The 20,125-nt window shown below is 43.3% G+C and overlaps 1 protein-coding gene and 2 long non-coding RNA genes across 4 annotated transcripts in view; 1 reads left to right on the top strand and 2 right to left on the bottom strand.

The window, feature by feature from the left end:
- Positions 1–20,125, bottom strand: part of LOC309352913 — a 911,067-nt gene that overhangs the window by 515,251 nt on the left and 375,691 nt on the right. The gene's annotated exons all lie outside the window — the stretch shown is intronic.
- The window catches only part of RIT2 (Ras like without CAAX 2), a 268,996-nt gene that overhangs the window by 91,059 nt on the left and 157,812 nt on the right, over positions 1–20,125 (bottom strand). The gene's annotated exons all lie outside the window — the stretch shown is intronic.
- The window catches only part of LOC309352895, a 553,927-nt gene that overhangs the window by 464,555 nt on the left and 69,247 nt on the right, over positions 1–20,125 (top strand). The window contains exon 2 of the long non-coding RNA XR_014161455.1: positions 9,890–10,232. This is a non-coding gene — a long non-coding RNA (uncharacterized lncRNA). The remainder of the gene's footprint in view (positions 1–9,889; positions 10,233–20,125) is intronic.

Here is a 20,125-nt window from a genome sequence, read left to right as displayed (position 1 = left end):
ATTCTATAATTCTATGTTAAGACTCCTGGTAGTTCCTTTTCAGCCACATCTCTACCTGCCCTACATATGGTGTCAAATGGTGGGGTAGGTTGGGGAAAATGGCCTCTTGGGCCAAATTAGGACCCCTGGCAGGCTTACTTCTGGGATAGAGAGAGATGGACAGACAGACAGACAGACAGACAGAGACATAGAAATAGAAATAGAGAGATTTAGAGAGAAATAGAAAGTCCTAAGAGAAAGGATGGGGTGGCACTGGGAATATGGTATGCAATCTTGCAATGCCACAAACATACCCAGCTGAGGTTCTGCCCACTGTGTGAGAATTTGCAGGTCCTCTTCCAGTCAGAGTAGTAAATGACATTGGGTTAGATGGACAATGGTCTAAGGCAGCTCCACCTGAAGGAGCGTCTCCACCCCCATCATTCTGCCTGGACACTGAGGCAGGGGCGCCGACTTATAAAAAATATTGGGGGGGGGGGCGGGGGCACATACTGACTTATAAAAAATATTGGGGGGGGGGCAAGACCTCCAAACCGCTGCTGCTGGGGGAACGAAAGGGGCAAGCCCCGGGCTGCCCCGACCTTAAGTGAACCTGTGAGGGCCCGCCCTTTGCGGCAGCCGATTGGCTGCCGCCGTGGGCGGTGAATATTAATGAGCTAGGGGGAATCCCCGCTTCTCGCGGGGCTGACGCCAGCCCCGCGAGATTGTTGATGGGTCGAGAGCCCGCAACCCCACCCCCTCTCTAGATCGGGAGTGGCTTTGTTTTAACTCATTACTGAATGTATTTTAAAAGGTAACTATCGTCAAACAAGGAAAATAAAAAATACCAACATAATTTTGTGATTTTACAAAGCATAATATAACTAATAATTTTCTTAAATTATTGGGGGGGCAGAGCCCCCCAAACGAATTTTTGAGGGGGCTCGGGCCCCCTCAGGCCCCATGGAGTCGGCGCCTATGCACTGAGGTCCAGTGCTGAGGGCCTTCTGGCGGTTCCCTCGCTGCGAGAAGCCAAGTTACAGGAAACCAGGCAGAGGGGCTTCTCAGTAGTGGCACTTGCCCTGTGGAACGCTCTCCCACCAGATGTCAAAGAGAAGAACAACTACCAGACTTTTAGAAGACATCTGAAGGCAGCCCTGTTTAGGGAAGCTTTTAATGTTTGATGTATTACAGTATTTTAATATTCTTTTGGAAGCCGCCCAGAGTGGCTGGGCTTGCCACCCAGATGGGTGTATAAATATATTATTATTATTATTATTATTATTATTATTATTATTATTATTGAAACAACCAATATTCTCATTTTCTCCTGGAAAGTCCCTGGAAATTTCTTACCTTCCTCTCTCTCTTTTTGCTGCATAGCCCCAGCAACAATTTAACCAACCCTTCTGACAGGGAGTTTTATGAAAGAAAGCAGGCTAATTGCCATCTTAAAAGAAAAAAAAGGGGGGGAAGGGAGGATTGCAGCCCATAACTCACATTTGATTTGCAAACCAAGAAAACATTGCCCTTCCAATTATTGGCTGCCATGCACCAACAATCATGGACTTAACACTGTTTATACAGACCAGGTTTAAAACCACTAAATCAATCTGCAATTTAACACGGCAAAGATTAAGGAAAGGCACGCACATCTGCCGACCTGGTTCAGGAGTGACAGTTTTTACTCCTCACATTTTATCCCTCAAAGCTTCCTCTTGTCGAGGGCAGGATTGATGGGGGAGTTTAAGGCAATATTATGCTAAAAAAAAATGTTTCAGGAACAGTGGCCTCAGGGCTGAAACACATAAGACACGTGGATAACCTTACAGCATCCCTGGATGGCGTCCGTGTCTAACATGAGCTGTGAAGATCTCAGCATCAGTCATCAAGGAGAGTGATTAAGGGTCGATTTCTCCCCAAAGCATTTTGCACATTTTCGAAATTATCTGTAATCTATAAAGCTGTGCTGATTGCAATGCCATCAACCAACGTTACTGATGATTGGAAGAGGGCTGCAAAAAAAAATGGTGTATTTTTTTTAAAAAATGCTTTCGTACTTGCATACCTTTAAGAAGGTAAATAAAGGACCTGCTTTAGAGGATATGGCATTGACTAGGATGGGACAAGGGGACAGTCCTCCATTTGAATGTTGGCGATCCCTGCTTTAGCCAGATGGCCTTCAGTCTGATTCAGATTTTGAATATTAGCAAACATGTATTTTAGTACTGATGAAAACTGCAAAGTGTTGAAAGCTGGCTCTTTCCACTGGTGTGCTTGTGTGAGTGAGAAGCATTTGATTTGTCTGTTGGAAGGAGAAAGCATCCTGAATGCAAAGGATTGGGGGGGGGGGCAGGCAGAGCTGAGAATGACAAGGGTTTGTGTACTTGCTTCAAGTCACCACCTGCCAAATTCCATGCTTCTGATCTCTTCTGAGTCAACCTCGGTTGGGGAGATCACAGGCAGGCTCAGGGCAATCTGTCAAAAAACTGGCTGTCACATTTTCCAGCATTAGGGCTCTCATTTCCCCCAGAAATAGACTGAGTGTTTTAACATGACCATTTCTTCAAGAGCTGAACTTGTCACCCACAAGCTGTGGCTAATGCCACGCAAGGCAACAGCTCCTGTAGTAGAAATCTATTCTCATATGACTTAGCAAACATTTAACGCTACAGATTGTTCAAAGCATTTCACAGACATCACTTCAGGAACCATTACAACTCCGTCCCTTTAAAGGAAGCCAGTGCTGTTGTTAGTGACCTTGCCAGAGTTCATAATTCCATGGAAGGTCTATAGCTCAGTAGTAGTGCATCTGCTTTGCATGCAGAAGGTGCCAGGTTCAATCCCAATCATCTCCAGTTAGGGATGGAAATGTCCTCTCTCCAAAATCCTGAAGAGCTGCTGTGAGTCACTATAGACAGTATTGAGCCAGGTGGACCAATGGTCTGGCTCAGTACAGTGGTACCTCGGGTTACATACGCTTCAGGTTACATACGCTTTAGGTTACAGACTTCCCTAACCCAGAAATATTACCTCGGGTTAAGAACTTTGCTTCAGGATGAGAACAGAAATCGTGCTCTGGCGGCACAGCGGCAGTGGGAGGCCCCATTAGCTAAAGTGGTGCTTCAGGTTAAGAACAGTTTTAGGTTAAGAATGGACCTCCAGAACAAATTAAGTACTTAACCCGAGGTACCACTGTATATGACAGCTTCTTATGTTCTGATGATTTAGCCTACGAATTTCAGCAAATTTTAAAAATCTCCAAGTTCTTCTCCAGCCTGGATTGTAAATCATGGATTATGAGCATGGACAGAAGGAGCAGAATCCAGTACTCACCCAGCGACTTCATCAGCAGCACAAGATCACCTGATTGTGGTCCTTAATTGGCTCAAGCTAAGCCAAGCTATTTTCCAGAGAGGAAATATTCAGTTGCCTAGTCCAATTATGAATGAAATGGGGTAAGAAGGTTCAGATGTCACCCCTTTATTAGATATGGGCATGTGGGAGGTTGAGAAAATGGTTTGCTTTAAGACCACCTAGGAGCTTCAAAGCTGAGGTCACATTTGAACTCACAACTTTGAGGATCAAAATCTTTTCCCTATTATACATTTATCCAGAGCAAATTTTCACCAACCCTGGTCATTTAGGTGTGCATAAATGCATAAGTACCATATTTGTATAAAGAAGACAGGCAGACAGACAGAATTAATTAGACAGCAGTATCATTGTTTGCCTTTTATCAGAAAACTTTTCATCATCTCAGATTTTCCTCCTCCACCTACTCCTTGATTTTTGTTCTCCCCACAGCGTGCTCTACAGCAGTCTGCTTTGATTTCCCCCCTCTTATTTTTTCTCTTCAAATGCTGAAAGGGAGAGAGAGCCCAAAGAGAAAGGGGAGAAAATTAAAACTTATCGGAGGAAGTGATGTTTATCTCCTAGGCAGCCCTCTTCTGTAGCTAACAAAATCAGGTAGCACACATCCACAGCATTCAGCACTTCCTGCTATAAGTCATTGTATTTATCAGATGGAACAGACATCAAAAAAGGCCTTTTGTGTGCCATTGAATTTCTATCAAGCCGGAGAAATCTTTGTTCCTGAAAAGGAATCCGCTATCAAGAGTTTTTATACTACCCTTTGGAACTTCGTTTTCCAGACCTGCTGATATGTCTTTGACAAGATGTGGCCCTATGCAACCCTTTTTGTCAGAACACACATACTTTCCCCTCTGCCTAGATGCTTCCTTTGTCCGAATTTTTCTTTTTCTTTTCTTTTTTTAAACCCTAGTTTGCCAGGTGAGACTATGCTAATACTAAGCGAGCAAATTTGCTTTCCCCTTGAATAAGCAGTTGCTTTAGGGATATGAAATCTCTACCACTTTTATTTCTGTGTTATTTTATTGCTCAACAGAATGTGATGTGGCACAACTGGAAGACCCAATAGGGGCACATCTGCCAGGGCACAGACATCCTGAATTTTGTGTGTTTCAATCTGACACTGCAAAATTATTTGAGCAGGTTGAGGCGGTTATTACCCCTCTACTACTATCCATACCAGGTTGCTTAACCATTGCTATTGTGTCTTTTCTTTTAGGAGATCAAGATAATCAGGTGACAGCAAAAACAGCAAAATAAGTTAACAGGAGCAATTAGAATAAGATCTATTATTTGATTAATTTTTTAACACTCCTCAGTTTTTTTATTAACTCTGCCATTTGTACTGATATAAACGTCTAGAATGTATTTTGTATAGCTAAGCATTTAGCTCAGGCATAGACAAACTCAGCCCTCCAGATGTTTTGGGACTACAATTCCCATCATCCCTGACCTGTTAGCTAGGGATGATGGGAGTTGTAGTCTCAAACCATCTGGAGGGCTGAGTTTGCCTATGCCTGATTTAGCTCTATCTTCAGTACATTGTATTTTATTTTATTGCTATGGCCAGTGGCTGGTGCAAATTAAGATTCTTCTGATCTCTCTCTTTAAGAGCAGGGATGTGTGTGTGTGTCTGTGACATGACAGAAGCAACCAAGTACTGGGGGGACTGGTTGGGAGGGGGGAGTGAAATTCTTCTAAATATTGGGGGACTGCTGTTGGTGGCACAATGTTCCTCTTGGCTCCTCTTCTTCTGTTGTCTAGCACTAAACTATGCATGGCATTTTCCACTAGACTAGAGGCTGCTCCATTTGGACAAGTGGAATGATGCCCACCAACTTCAATCTGCCCCCAGGTGCCCACCTGCCTGCCTTTTTATTTACATCCAGTGTGGAGGATGGCACTGCCTTTCAGCTTCCTTCACCCCAGTCTCCATGTATCCTCTCTGCTCTGTGAGCAAAATAGGTCTTGCCCAGCTTGAGGAGGTCGCAGGCAGCACCAGCTCTGAACTGAAGCACCATTTTGCATCAGGGTCTATAAGGAGCTGTCCAATGTCCTTATTTGTGCCCTGACTGGACCAGACCTGCCTGCACTTCAGTATATGTAAAGGTCTGGGGAAGCTCAGGCCCAAGGGCCAAATGTGACACTCAAGCCCCCCCCCCCCCCATCTGGTCCTCAGAAATCCACCACAAAGTGACAACCTCACTTTGTCTGCTTCAAACTCCATGCATCTTTGGATGAGTGAAGGAGCTGGGTATGTTTAGCCTGGAAAAGAGGAGACTGAGAAGAGATATGATAGCCATCTTCAAATACCTTAAGGGCCGTCACATGTAAGAGAGAACAAGCTTGTTTTCTCCTGTTCTGGAGGCTAGGACATGGACCAATGGGTTCAAGTTACAAGAAAGGGGATTCCGACTAAACATCAGGAAAAACTTTCTGCTAGTAAGAGCTGTTCAACACTCCCTTGAAAGGTCGTGGTCTCTCCTTCATTGGAGGTTTTTAAGCAGAGGTTGGATGGCCGTCTGTCATGGATGCTTTAGCTGAGATTCTTGCCTTGCAAGGGGTTGGACTAGATGACTCTTGGAGTCCCTCCCAAATCTACAACTCTGTAGTTCTATAATCCTAATGTCAATAATGCCTCCTGTTTCTCCAGGTGGAAGAGAGGAGTGTGTGTAGAAATTAGCCTGTTGTGCAAAGGTAGAATTTCCATTTGCTCCTTCATACATTTTTGCTTCTGTCTGCGCCCTCCATGGGCGTGTGGCCTCTGCATGCTTGCCTAGAAGGGAACAAGATCCTCAAATTGAAAACAGTTCCCCACCCCTGGGGGTAATGAATCGACTCTACCTATTCCTTCCTGGCTTGGTCTGCTAGAAGCAACTCAACCTGGTAGTACGCAGGGGGGAAAAGCTTTTCCCTCTGACATGTAGTTTTCTATGTGTGTGGATATTCAGTTTCCTACACCTCATTTTAAATTGCAGAGTCCGGACACAGGTCTCTACACACACACACACACACACACACACCAACATCTATATGTTCTTTGTGAGAGCCAGACCAAAGTCTGGCCCAAAACTCTGTACTTTTATCCCCAAATGTTCCTCTAGGCTGTTGTGGTTGTTTTCTTCACTTTAGATGATTTGTTGAAGGAAATAACTGACATGCCGGTTCTTTCATGTGCAATACAGGAGATTTGGGATTTGTAGTTTACAGCGTCAGTGGTTTCCAGTACTAGCAAGAAACATCTGCGGTCGCATATCAATGTGAACAACTCTGGTAACAACTGAAATCCAATAAAGCGTATGGCGTTATTATTTGTTAGCCTTTTATTATGGAAAACTCTTTCACTGTGCGCACTATAACCTGATTTATGCCATGCCATTTATCAAGAAAACATCTTGCTATTATACCTTGTTAACCAGCAAAAGAGACCCTTCTTTCAACATTATGAGAGGGTAAGGCGTGATAAATAATAAGCAGAGAAATAATTGTCAAGGCATTTACAAATTGATGCATTGTGAAAATATGACATCTTGATAGCTTCTGTTGGAAAACACGTACAAGGTAGTAATTTCTAGATTTGCACACATTTCCAGATTATTATAAAACGGGCAGGAAGAAAGGGGGGGAGAGAACCTTAATTTAGAATGCCTGTACAATGTGTACAAAGTATTGTTCTGAAACTTTCAAGCAAAGTCACAAATAGGGATGTGTGGCAGCTGTTTCCTTATTTCTACGGATTTTGATTAATTGATTGATTGATTGGTATCTGCATTGGATTTGAATTGTTCTTTATGTATGTGCTTTTGTTGTTTTAGACAGTTTTTAGGAAACACAAGCATAAATAAATGCACTTCTGAATAATGCAAATGCTGCCCATTGCTTTCAGTGGGGAGTACCTTTGGACACCGTCTCCATTCGTAAACTCTGCTACCTTTTGCATCAGTTTGTACATCCAGCTTATGTTGTCATCGTCATCGTCACCCCAAAATGTTGCAATCTGGAGTTTTCCTGTTCAGTGCCCCCTCCTCAAGTTACGCCATTCGTTTTTGACTTTCTGACCCTCCTGCCCCTCTGGGAACGGTGTGCCAACATTTTGTGGCTGCTGGGAATGCCGTCCTAATTGGACTGGAATTTAGAGCATGGGTTTTCCTCAAGGGTTGCATTCCTAAAAGACTTTGGAATTTCTCAAACATACTGGTAATTCCCTCGTCTGTGTGGATTGCTTCATAAGAATCAGCACTCAAAGGACTGGGATTGCTCTTAGTAAATAAGATGACTGGAGCAAATCCAATTAAAGTAAACTGGATAGAAGTGGGGAGAAGCATTTTGGTTCACGGGCCACACAAACAGAACTACAACATCTGTGCCAGAAACTGAACCTGCAAGATTAAAATGGCATCCCTAAACACACAAACAAACACATACACACACAGAGAGAGAGAGAGAGAAGAGAAACTCACCAATGGAAACCAAACAACCATATGTTTGTTGTTTAGTCGTTTAGTCGTGTCCGACTCTTCATGACCCCATGGACCAGAGCACGCCAGGCACTTCTGTCCTCCACTGCCTCCCGCAGTTTGATCAAACTCAAGTTGGTAGCTTCAAGAACACCATCCAACCATCTCATCCTCTGTCGTCCCCTTCTCCTTGTGCCCTCCATCTTTCCCAACATCAGGATCTTTTCCAGGGAGTCTTCTCTTCTCATGATGTGGCCAAAGTATTGGAGCCACAGCTTCACGATCTGTCCTTCCAGTGAGCACTCAGGGCTGATTTCCTTCAGAATGGAGAGGTTTGATCTTCTTGCAGTCCATGGGATTCTCAAGAGTCTCCTCCAGCACCATAATTCAAAAGCATCAATTCTTCGGCGATCAGCCTTCTTTATGGTCCAGCTCTCACTTCCATACATCACTACTGGGAAAACCATGGCTTTTACAATACGGACCTTTGTTGACAAGGTGATGTCTCTGCTTTTTAAGATGTTGTCTAGGTTTGCCATCGCCTTTCTCCCAAGGAGCAGGCGTCTTTTAATTTCGTGACTGCTGTCACCATCTGCAGTGATCATGGAGCCCAAGAAAGTAAAATCTCTTACTGCCTCCATTTCTTCCCCTTCTATTTGACAGGAGGTGATGGGACCAGTGGCCATGATCTTCGTTTTTTTGATGTTGAGCTTCAGACCATATTTTGCGCTCTCCTCTTTCACCCTCAATAAAAGGTTCTTTAATTCCTCCTCACTTTCTGCCATCAAGGTTGTGTCATCTGCATATCTGAGGTTGTTGATATTTCTTCCGGCAATCTTAATTCCAGCTTCAGATTCATCCAGCCCAGCCTTTCACATGATGAATTCTGCATATAAGTTAAATAAGCAGGGAGACAATATACAGCCTTGTTGTACTCCTTTCCCAATTTTGAACCAATCAGTTGTTCCATATCTAGTTCTAACTGTAGCTTCTTGTTCCACATAGAGATTTCTCAGGAGACAGATGAGATGACCAGGCACTCCCATTTCTTTAAGAACTTGCCATAGTTTGCTGTGGTTGACACAATCAAAGGCTTTTGCATAGTCAATGAAGCAGAAGTAGATGTCTTTCTGGAACTCTCTAGCTTTCTCCATAATCCAGCGCATGTTTGCAATTTGGTCTCTGGTTCCTCTGCCTCTTCTAAATCCAGCTTGCACTTCTGGGAGTTCTCGGCCCACATACTGCTTGAGCCTTCCTTGTAGAATTTTAAGCATAAACAACCATATATACTCCTTCAGTTCAGGAAACATCAGGTTTTGAGCACTCAAATAACAGGTTTGATATACAAATAGTTGGTTTAATATGTAATGTTAGGATCGCAGAAAGCTGTCGTAGGTCCATTGAGCTTTTCCAGCTCTGGTCAGGGATAGAACCTGGGTCTCTTTGAATGTTGAACTATGTGGTGGTTCTGATCATGGGAATGAGAGCTTGTCCCATGTGCTGCTAGAATGTCAGGCCTTAAATCAAGTTGCCTGTCCAGGGGCAACTGACCAAATTATGGGAACAAATGAACCACATTTTTATTTTGGGGGAGAGGGGCAAGGTTTGCAACCTAAACTGGTTCTTCTGTGGGTTCCTTTTTTAAAAAAAAAAAATGTTAATTTTTGTGAGGCCCTTAGAAATGAAGATTGTAGGGGAAATGTAAAGAACTGAATTTAAGAATGGGAAATCGAGAACTTGAGGGAAACTGAAAGTGACAGATTGATTTTTAATAGTCATACATTTTTTTTTTAAGAGTAAAACTATCCCAGAAAAAAGGACAGGATAGTTTTTATTTATTTATTTATTTATTTATTTATTTATTTATTTATATCCCGCCCATCTGGCTGGGTTTCCCTATCCACTCTGGGCGGCTTCCAATAAAATATTAAAATACAGTAGTTCATCAAACTACTATTTTCGTGACAACAGTCACGAAATTAAAAGATGCCTGCTTCTTGGGAGAAAAGCAATGAAAAACATAGGCAGCATATTAAAAAGGAGAGACATCACCTTGCCGACAAAGGTCCGTATTGTTAAAGCTATGGCTTTCCCAGTAGTGATGTATGGAAGTGAGAGCTGGACCATAAAGAAGGCTGATCGCCGAAGAATCTATGCTTTTGAATTCTGGTGCTGGAGGAGACTCTGGAGAGTCCCATGGACTGCAAGAAGATCAATCCTATCCATTTCTAAGGGAATCAGCCCTGAGTGCTCACTGGAAGGACAGATCCTGAAGCTGAGGCTCCAATACTTTGGCCACATCATGAGAAGAGAAGACTCCCTGGAAAAGACCCTGATGTTGGGAAAGATGGAGGGCACAAGGAGAAGGGGATGACAGAGGATGAGATGGTTGGACAGTGCTCTCAAAGCTACCAACATGAGTTTGTCCAAACTGCAGGAGGCAGTGGAAGACAGGAGTGCCTGGCGTGCTCTGGTCCATGGGGTTATGAAGAGTCGGATACGACTAAACGACTAAACAGCAACAAAGTCCATCAAACATTAAAAGCTTTCCTAAACAGGGCTGCCTTCAGATGTCTTCTTAAAGTCTGGAATTTGTTTTTCTCTTTGACATCTGGTGGGAGGGCGTTCCACAGGGCAGGGCCACTACTGAGAAGGCCCTCTGCCGGTTCCCTGTAACTTGGCTTCTCGCAGTGAGGGAACCGCCAGAAGGCCCTTGGCGCTGGACCTCAGATTCAAAAATAAAAATAGGTCCTACAAAGCAAGATATCTCCATTTTCACATGCCAGAGAAAATAAGTGAGTTTTCAATATATGGCAAAAGCTATAAAATGAAAATACTAGACACACCTTTGTGGACTGGGAGTTTCATATGTTAAGGTCAACAAGAGAGACCGTCTTCTTCCAGGCTGCTATTCCTTGCACTTTTGAGGGTAGTGGAATGACCAAGAGTGTACTCCTCTCTGTTGATCTTAACACCTGAGAGGATCCGTAAAGATGTATATGGTCTTTCAGACATGTGAGACACTACTAGTTGGGTTGTTCTTTAAACACAAATGTGAGCACATTGAATTGGACCTGGAAACACAATAAGGATGGCTCCTCTTCCACATTTTTGAAGCTAGGAGTTGAATGCCATGAGCAAATTGGTCCAAGAATGCAATGTAACAGTCTAAAATGTCACACAGGAAGAGTGATTGATATGCTATATTCAATGCCTTGTGTGTCCTTGTGGAGGAAGCCTGAGCACCGGGCTGCAAAGTGTCAGTATTGATAATGAAATAGAAAATTAATAAAGAAAGAAATGTGAAATGGAGAGTAAATCAAACCCTGACATTTACAAATATCTAAAAACGGAAACTATCCTCTTGGTTTGTCGCTATTGTTATTTAGTACAAAATACTAAGCTGAGCCCTGAAAGTTTATTAAATAAGAATCTCCTCTATATTATTGCTTTCCTCTAAGATAATCCATTTTTATGTGTGCATCGCCAGAGTAATACAGCAATTTATCCCACTTAGGGCAATTTTGAAACTTGCTTTCCTTTTAGATATATCTTATCGGCTCGCCTACTAAATCTTTCTTTGTCTGTTTTACATAAGCATGGTGTCTGCGGTGTTTGCGGGCCACATCCAAAGTCTCTAACCACCCTGCTGATTTGTTATATGCCAGGTTCTACAATACAGTGGTACCTCGGGTTACATATGCTTCAGGTTACGTACACTTCAGGTTACAGACTCTGCTAACCCAGAAATAGTACCTCAGGTTAAGAACATTGCTTCAGGATGAGAACAGAAATCGCGTGGTGGCAGCGCGGCAGCAACGGGAGGCCCCATTAGCTAAAGTGGTGCTTCAGGTTCAGAACAGTTTCAGGTTAAGAACGGACCTCCAGAACTAATTAAGTACATAACCAGGGGTACCACTGTACTTCCGCCCAGAGCTCTCATTGTAGGGATATAAGAGAATTTCAATGAAAGCAGAAACTCAGCCCCAGGGGCTCCACATTTGCCTCTGTTCCCCCTTGCCATTGACATGCGGGTGCTATAAGGTTGCTCAACAAGGAATGTAGCCCTCACTGGCTTCCTCACTGGTGGAAGTCCCTTCGTCAGGTGAAGCAGAACCCAGGGTGAGGAACTGCAAATGAAAGCTAGCAAGTGGGTACGCACTGGCCAGTCTGTTGGGAAATCCACAATACAAACTAGCCCTCCGCCCAAGCGAGATCAACAGGTATCACCATCAATTAAATTTCTATATTGCCCTTCATCAGAAGATCATATGGTGGTTTACAATATATGTAGGAGAATCAACCATGCCTCTTGTGTTTTGCCTGGCGCTGGGTGGCCCTAGGCTACGCTGAGATGGTCCCACAATCTACTGGAACACATGTAGATCAGGCCTGCTTATTGCTGCCTGGATGAGGCTAAGCTCATCATTCCTTCTATGCAATGATTATAAGGATGACTTGGAAAAGGCCGCTGGTGCAAAATGCAGCAGCCAAGCTGCTGATGAGAGCTAAGCAGGAAGAACTTTATGATGGTAACAGCTGTTTGACAGTGGAACGGGCTGCCTTGGATGGTGGTGGACTCTCCTTCATGGAAGGTTTTCAAGCAGAGGATGGACGGCCATCTGTCATGGATGCTTTAGTTGAGATTCCTGCATGGCAGGGGTTGGACTAGATGACTCTCGGGTCCCCTTCCAATTCTACAACCCTATGATTCTATGACTAGATAGCCCTGGTTCTGACACTGTTTCACTGTCTGCTGATACATTTCAGTGCCCAAATGAAACTGGTGGGTTTAACTAACAAAATGTGATATTACCCAATGCTTAATGGAATGCCTCTCCTGATGCAAACCTTATTGCACCCTAAGGTCATCATTTGGGGACTACCTCTGGATGACTCCTTGGAGAGAGGGTCAGACAATGGCAATGACACACAGAGAGAGGCCTTTTCGGTTGTGGCCCCATACCGATGGTATGCTTTCCCAAGCAAGGCCTATTTGGCACTCGTGCTAATATGTTTCTGGTGCCAGGTTAAGACAACCTACCTCTAAATATCAGTAACTTGGGTACATACAACCAGGGAGTGCTGTTACTGACATGGCCTCCTTGTGGGCTTCCAAATGAGCTTCTGGTTAGCCACTATTGGGAACTGATTTCTGGACCAGATGGAGTGATGCAGCAGGATATTCTTAATCCCACTACAGTGGTACCTCGGGTTACATATGCTTCAGGTTACAGACTCTGCTAACCCAGAAATAACACCTCAGGTTAAGAACTTTGCTTCAGGATGAGAACTGAAATCATGCTCTGGCGGCGTGGCAGCAGCGGGAGGCCCCATTAGCTAAAGTGGTGCTTCAGGTTAAGAACAGTTTCAGGTTAAGAATGGACCTCTGGAATGAATTAAGTACTTAACCCAAGGTACCACTGTATAACTCAGAAAGACAAGGAAATATGTCCTCTAAGAGATTGAAACTGGGTTAGCTGGAGCCCTCATTTTCACCTAAGCATCTCTGTCTGTCTATCTATCATCTATCTATCTATCTATTGAAATTAATAAATGCAAATGTAATCAATTAACAACTCAAGACAAATAGTCAACAAACTGCACCCGCACAAAAGGAGCTTAGAAGTGGCACAAATCCACACAAAGCAGAACAAAGTCATACGAAGCAGCCTATGATCAATAAATCAGCAGTAAAACCCAACAAGGGGGGAAATAAACAAGGATCAAGTTATAAGGCCTGGTAGATCAAGAAGATCTTCACTTGGTACAGGGAATATCCTAATGTAAGTACCAGGTGATCATTTCTGCAGCTGAGCATTTCATTGCCAAGGTGCCGTTCTCTGTAGTAAGTGGCTCACATTATTAGACAGAGGGACCTGGAGAGGGGGCTCTGGGTAATGTCTTAAAGGTCCCTGAGTTCCTTGGAGGAAAGGTGAGATAGAAATGCTCAAATAAAACAAAACAAAACAGAGCATTTTGCTGTCTTATTTTGTTCCCAGAACATTTTCATATGTGTGTAACCCACTGCAGTGGTCCATTGCACCAAGTGTCTCATGTAATGGCCAATCCTTGGAATCAAAAATCCCATTTTCTTTCTGGGTGGGGCTTGACAGCCATGCTCCAGTCAAGTCCTGGGGCATACCAAAATGGATCTACATGTCATCCAAGAAGCAGGAGGCTGTCGGCAGGGCCTTCACCCCAAAGCACCAGTTGAAAACTCATCTCCCAAGTCGGCACCTCAAGACAACGGATGTCTGGGCATTCTGTCATATCACATTATTAGCTCTTTCCCCCTTTATAGCAACTGTTCATCAATGCCTGCAAGATACATTTGACAAATCATCTCTCTCTCTCTCTTTTCTAAAACAAAATTGAATTGTCCTGAATGAAATTTTAAAATAAACGTCTTCATTTGAGACCCAGCGATGCAGATCATCACATAGTTTATGGCTCCACTAATGGCCGTTACCTCGGGCAGCGGAAAGCCTGAAGACATGGAGCACAGCCTATATTAATTGTCCTATAAACCATCCTTTGTTTTGTCTGACTGCTGGAAATTAAGCGTCGTTGCCACAGCAACCTTTGAATTACCACCCTGCCATCCTGGCTTCAGCAGTGCTAAATTCTGTGCTCTGCTTAATGGGTCATCTGCACAGAGCTCAAAAGTCACCATGGGCTGTGTTCAGAGCACCCATGTACACACCAATGGATTGCATACACAGCATCTCTATGTTTCTGGTTTTTTAAAAAATGCATTGATTGAATAGCACAATCAGTTAAATGACTCCAGTCGAGCCATTACTGCAGTTGACCATCTCCTCTTTCGCCAGGTTAACTCTTTTGCACAACTTCCAACTTTTTACTTTTAAGAAGGTGTTCATGTCCTGCATGAAGAACAGATAGACTACTAGACAGAGAAAGGACATTCTCCATCAAGTCCTCCACAGGGTCTCTCCTCCACCTGGAGCCCCGAGTCAAATTCAGATAAACAAGCAAAATGTGAGTCTGAACTGCTATTTGGAGAATGGTGTATTTTTTTTTTTTTTATGCATAATTTTTATTGGCTTACATAAATCAAAATACAAAACAAACTATAATATTCCACTTAATGTTTCACAATTTTTTTTTTTTAAAGTGACTTCCTTCAACCTTTCCACAAATCATCCGTACTAATAGAAACAATGGTGTATGCAAGGCAGTGAGCAGTGACTTTCCTTTTGACGCTATGGTGGGGATGGCCAACATGACTTTCCTCCAGGTGTCATGAACATCTGGAGGAAAGCATCTTTGACCATGGACCATTCTATGGGATAAAAGCAAAACAGGTAATTGATTATAACTTGCAGTAGAGTTTGGTCAATTAGGGCTACATGGGACTTTGCCCCACCAAATTTAATCTGCCCTTAGTTCTGTCATATCTCATTATTAGCTCTTTCCCCCTTTATAGCAACTGTTCATCAATGCCTGCAAGATGCATTTGACAAATCATCTCTCTCTCTCTTAGTTCCAACCAATGCAATGGGGTGGCCTAGGCTGTTAGCGTCCTCCTTCTGTGCTTCAATGTTGCCCTTCAGAACTCAGCTGGGAGGAGAATTGGGGCCCATACTAGAATTAGCTAGCTCTTCCTGTCATTGTTTCTGTTGGGCTCCTCGCCTTCCTCTCCAGCAGTCCTAATGGGCACCGGGCACCATGGATAACTTGAAATTAATAAAAGATAAACATGAGCTCCAAATTACTGGGCTAGTGATGTGAAACCGAAATCGAAACATGCAAGCTTCTTCTTCCTCCTAGTTCATAATTCTTCTCTCTCGCCAAGCACATTTCAGAGGTGAAAATAAATAAAATAAAAATCATTTCATAGGAAATTATTTATTGTGGCTTTTGCAATATTAGTTGATCCCTTTGATCAATATCATGCATTATCTCTGGAAGGCATACTCATTAGTGTCTTTGGAATTGGCTGTTTATATCAGCTACCTAAATCACTGGAAAGGCTCATTTTGTTAGCTTATTAAAATACCCAGTTCACTTAAACATGGTCTGATTTAGTCTGTCCACGTATAAAAAATTACACGGCCAAAACCAGTGAATCAAACTGGAGATTTGACTAGATCTGGGCAGGGTTTGGAACATGGGGAAGTGCATGGCCAGTTTTCAATTCAGTGCCTAGATGGCAGCTCCAAACTTCCTACACAGAAATCATGTAGACTAGAACAACTGATGGTCCTCTTCCACACAGCCTAACACAGTAAGGGAGATCCAGATAGGGTAGCAAAGGGATAGGGAATTTGTGACCACCATCCCCTTGGTATTGTTGGACTATATTTCCCAACATCCATGACCATTGGCCATGCTGGCCGGGACTGATTGTAGAATTGTTGGAAGGGACCCAAAGGGTCATCTAGCCCAGCCCTCTGATGCTGGAAGACCACAGGCCTCCCATGCCTCTTATTACATCACTAACGTGGACATGTCATTGTCTTCACAGAGGATCCAGAAGCTGAAGCTTGTTCCTCAGACCTTTCCATCCCCATTCTTTTGGTCTTCTGTTAGGCTCCATAGTCAACACAACATGCATGGAGTTTCTTATCCCATTAGCTCATCTAGCCCTGATCTGTCTGCTATGGCTGGCAGCGACTCTCCAAAGTATTAGCCCTACAATCCGAGATCCTTTGTAAATATAAATGCCAGAGGCTGAACTTGGGACAGTCCCAGCTGTAAGGTTGGAGTGAAAGGCAGTTGCCTTTCCAATCTATCCATCATAGGAAGCTCCCTTATACTTGGGATGTGCCAGAGTCAATCTCTCTTCCCTCTGGGAAAAGTACTGTATTTTTTGCTCTATAAGACGCACCAGACCACAAGACACACCTAGTTTTTGGAGGAGGAAAACAAGAAAAAAAATATTCTGAATCTCAGAAGCCAGGACAGCAAGAGGGATCGCTGAGCAGTGAAAGCAGCAATCCCTCTTGCTGTTCTGGCTTCTGGGATTGCTGTGTAGCCTGCATTACTTTTTAGGAGGGAAAAAGTGAGTCTTATAGAGCAAAAAATACGGTAGCTCTGTGAAGGGAATGGGAGTCCCCTAAAAACTCCTAGGAAGCTTAGCAAACTAGATTTCCCATGATTCTTTGGGGAACTGTTTACATTTGTATTACACAGTCAAACGTTGGTTCCTGAATGCCTCCACTATCACACATTTCGGCTCCCGAACACGGAAAAACCTGGAAGTAAGTGGAACCCGAAAGCCTGAAGTGGCTTCCACTTGAGTACAAGAAGCTCTTTCAGCCAATTGGAAGCCACACCTCAGTTGTCGAACATTTCGGAAGTTGAACAGTCTTCCGGAATGGATTACGCTTGACAACTGAGGTTTTACTGTACTACTTTAAATGTCTTATGCAGACGGGACCATTGTTAGACAGATGATATTAAAAAAACACACCGTATTGTTATACTACAAATAATATGAGATTCATAAGCAGACACTGAACTAACTTCTTCCAACCTCCAATCTTGACCAGTATTGTCTACTCAGGCCATCAGCAGGTCTTCAGAGACCTACGCAGAGGTCATTCTCCTTCTACCTGATCATTCAACCTACAATCTGATATTTTAACTGGGAAGCTTGAGGAGAGGAGGGGGTTAAATGTGAGATTTTCTCCATGAAAAGCTTGTGATCTATCACAGATTCACATCTCTTCCAATCTCCCTTCTCAAGGAAGGTAGTTACCGTAGATGTTTCTCAACTCTAGGTCTTCAGCAGCGGGGCCTACATCCAGAAAGTCTTGAGGCAAACTATGCTCCTGACATAATAACTTCCTGATGTCCTGGTGTCCAGGCCATGGAATGACTTAGAGGTCCTTCTTATAAATATGCCATGATGGGCCAGGAACATAACATCATTCTTTGGTGAAATACATTGACAATGTGAAGAAATCCTCCTCCTTCCCTGCTAAATATTTCATGAATGTCACCAGGACAAGAGCAAAGCGATATTTCTGAGGACTTTAAAATTAATACAGCAAAGTTGCCAATTTAATTTTTACTGGTGTGGGCAGTCTGTTTAAGAAAGAAAGAAAGAACATACTATGAATAGGGAGGGGTTGAAAAGAGAGATAATTGCTCACAAATCACCATGGACTAAAATGAAAAATATATAGCTACTAGTAAATTTAGCTGGCATTCTGCAAGCATGGATGAAGCATCGCTGACTGCTACTGGAAAACCTCTGTGCCCAAGGTGGGTATCTGTAGAGGTAACAAGACTGCAACAGTACAATATTGCGCTCTACGTGGGGCTACCTTTGAAGGTGACTTGGAAACTGCAATTAATCCAGAATGCGGCAGCTAGACTGGTGACTGGGAGTGGCCGCTGAGACCATATAACACTGGTCCTGAGAGATCTGCATTGGCTCCCAGTACGTTTCTGAGCACAATTCAAAGTATTGGTGCTGACCTTTAAAGCCCTAAAAGGCCTCGGTCCTGTATACCTGAAGGAGCGTCTCCACCCCCATCGTTCTACCCGGACACTGAGGTCCAGCACCAAGGGGCTTCTGGCAGTTTCCTCCCTGCGAGAGATGAGGTTACAGGGAACCAGGCAGAGGGCCTTCTTGGTAGTGGCACCCGCCCTGTGGAGCACCCTCCCAGCAGATGTCAAGGAAATAAATGACTATCTGACTTTTAGAAGACATCTGAAGGCAGTCCTGTTTAGGGAAGTTTTTAATGTCTGATGTTTTATTCTGTTTATTATTCTGTTTAATATTCAGAATGGCTGGGCAGCTCCCAAAAGGAGAAACCCAACCAGATAACCCAACCCATAATTATTATTATCATTATCATTATTATTATCATTGTTATTGTTATTGTTATTGTTATTGTTATTGTTATTGTTATTGTTATTGTTATTGTTATTGTTATTGTTATTGTTATTATGCCAGTAAAAATATCACCTGTGTTACATCTGGATATCAGCCAAGTGTTAAAAGTTGTGGCACAAAGCCAGTTCAATTTTAAATGCCCAGATTTTTTCATTATTATTATCTTACATAGGTTTTTCAATAGGTTTAATTCTGCAACATCAATCAAATCAGTTAAAACAACCGAGATCCCAGGAAAACCTTCTACTGCATTGCATGTACCTTGTAGATGCAAAACAAAAATAGCTAATTAGCTTTATGGTGATATACAAAATATTTGCAAAGCATTATTTGGTGGAAGTAGGCCCACTTCTGCCTATAAACAGCCCTTTCCAAGCAATTATTTGACCACTTTGAGCCGTTGCCACATAAAAATCCAGAGCCTGAGACGAAGGAGAGGCCAAAATGGAAGCCGCAGACTGAATCTCAGCCAAAATGAGAGGAAGCCATCTGGTCCCAGGGCCCAGAGGAGCCAGGAAACTAAAGATTTGGCTTTACGAGGGGAATTATATTTTATCTGCTTTCAGGGAGGGTGACGTGCGAAACAGTTGCACCAGAGTAATGCTGTCTCCTGCCTGTTCTTAGCTTGCAACAAAGAAAAAGCAAAGATGAAACAAAGGAACTCGAGCAAATTTAGTTCAAGAATATAACAGGCAAAACTGCCAACATGCCACCTATAACTCATCTAAACAAAACTGAAGAAAACAAGACAAAAAGAACAACCCATGGCTTAATTCCTGCACTGCAGGAGTTTGGACTAGGTGACCCTCTGGGTCACTTGCTACACGACAGTTCAACAAACTTGTGATAATACAGGAAATTCATCATCCCTCCTAAAACCAGTGCAGATCTGCATTGAATCTGCATGTGCTTCTTGTAGCTACAGATGCAAATTTATAAATAATTTTGTGATTTAATAAAGACGGCACATCTTACCACAGCGTGAGAGGGGGAGTCCAGGTTCAGGTGACCTGTGTGCATCCTAAGCCTGCTTTGCAAATACAGTGGTACCTTAGGTTACAAACACTTCAGGTTTCAAACTCCACTAACTTGGAAGTAGTTACCTTGGGTTGCGAACTTTGCCCTAGGATGAGAACGGAAATCGTGCGCTGGCAAAAGCGTACCTCAGGTTAAGAATAGTTTGGGGTTAAGAATGGACCTCCAGATCTAATTAAGTTTGTAACCCGAGGCACCACTGTACCATGGTTGGCACTGGGGACTGGTTCCCCGTAACTTCACTCAATGAAAGAAGCACCAGAAGGGCCTCAGAGCTGGACCTCAGTGTCCGAGCTGAATGATAGAGGTGGAAGAAGAGAAGAAGAAGAGTTTGGATTTGATATCCCGCTTTATCACTACCCGAAGGAGTCTCAAAGCAGCTAACATTCTCCTTTCCCTTCCTCCGCCA

Source organism: Podarcis erhardii (genome assembly GCF_964252035.2).
Source record: "Podarcis erhardii genome assembly, chromosome: 11".
Lineage (NCBI taxonomy): Eukaryota > Metazoa > Chordata > Lepidosauria > Squamata > Lacertidae > Podarcis > Podarcis erhardii.
The sequence above is the reverse complement of the archived record's forward strand: the minus strand, read 5'-3'. Positions and strand labels throughout refer to the sequence as shown.